This window comes from Silene latifolia, chromosome 6 (genome assembly GCF_048544455.1).
Source record: "Silene latifolia isolate original U9 population chromosome 6, ASM4854445v1, whole genome shotgun sequence".
Classification (NCBI taxonomy): Eukaryota; Viridiplantae; Streptophyta; class Magnoliopsida; order Caryophyllales; family Caryophyllaceae; genus Silene; species Silene latifolia.
In genome coordinates, this window is record NC_133531.1 from 126,680,026 (window position 1) to 126,681,526 (window position 1,501).

The window sequence follows — 1,501 nt, forward strand, 5'->3', positions numbered from 1 at the left end:
AGTCGACTTGTAGGTGTTGTACAATCTAATCGATTCGGCTCCGGGACCCAAACTTTCCTAGGATTGTAATATATAACCCAACTCGATCCATCACAACAATAATTGCTTGCTTATAATTTGAGAACATGTTTGTATGATCAATTCCCATGAATCCCCTATGACCCCATGATACCCTAGTGCTTTTTATCAATTGTCTACAACCCTTTTTAATTCATCTTGCTTGTTTACTTTCATTGCTATTTAGTTTAGTGACCTTCTACATCAACCCAAATTGTGACACCCCTAAGACACCACTAGTTGCAATAGAAAGCTCATCTCAATTCCCGTCCCTTGGGATCCGACCTTTACTTGCCTCTTTACTAATTGTAGAGTTGTTTGTGAAGCTATAAATTGTGTTTTGGTCTAGGTGCTCCTAACGACAAGTTACCGAAAAGATTTAGTCCGACCAAAAATGGTGCCGTTGCCGGGGATGGTGTTAACTTGATTTAGATTTTCTTATATTGTTATTAGTTGTGTCTTTCTTTGGTTGGGGAAGTAAAACTCCTCAAGGTTTGTTCTAATTATTTTCGAGTTGTTTGATATTTTGCATGTCTAGAAGGTCACAAGGTCACTTGTTACCCTTTGATCGTGAAATGGAAAGAACTTTGACAACTAATAGAAGACTTGCTAGGAGAAATTTGAGAGGTATTGGTGAGGTTGTAGATATTCAACCAACTATTGAGTTCATCAACCCTTTTGCAAGAGAAGGTGAGGAGAACCCAACACAAAATACAACACAAAATCAACCCACAATGCCTAAGTTTTCATCACATTCCGTACCCACTGAGGAGAACCTACCCAATGGTACTCCCACACCCCAACATCTAACCGGAAATTTCATTGCCAAATCCGCATTTATCCAATTAGTCGAAAGAAGCCAATTTGGGGGGATGCCTAGTGAAGACCCTCACTCTCATATGGAGGCTTTTTGCGATTATTGTGATGCGATTTCTCAAACCGGTGTAACTCAAGACCAAATTCGATGGGTCTTATTTCCTTTTTCTATAATTGGCACCGCGAAACAATGGTTGAAGGGCCTTGATAAGGCTACTCTCGGAATTGATTCTTGGAAGAAGTTGGCTCTAGCTTTCTACAAAAAGTTCTATCCACCGGAAAAGACTAACATGCTAAGAGCTCAAATTACGGGTTTTAAGCAAAGGGATGAAGAATCTTTGTATGAAGCTTGGGAGCGGTTCAAAGGAATTTGTCGCTCATGTCCTCACCATGGACTTAGTGAGTGGTTCTTGGTACCACAATTTTGGAACGGTCTATATGAAGATTCAAGGAACATTCTCAACATGGGATCAAATGGAATGTTCACCGAAGTTGATGACAATCAAACTTGGAACAAAATTGCGGAAATGGCGGTCCATAACTCACAATATAGTAGACCTCGCAAGGCTACTTGAGGAGGAAAGCATGAAGTGGACTCCGTTACTCAATTGGGTGCTCAACTTAGTGC

The 1,501-nt window shown here is 40.4% G+C and overlaps 1 non-coding gene across 1 annotated transcript; it reads right to left on the bottom strand.

The window, feature by feature from the left end:
- Positions 1–1,163: 1,163 nt before the first annotated feature.
- Positions 1,164–1,270, bottom strand: LOC141589153 (small nucleolar RNA R71). Its single transcript, XR_012520103.1, has one exon. It is a non-coding gene; the product is annotated as a small nucleolar RNA R71 (small nucleolar RNA).
- Positions 1,271–1,501: the final 231 nt, after the last annotated feature.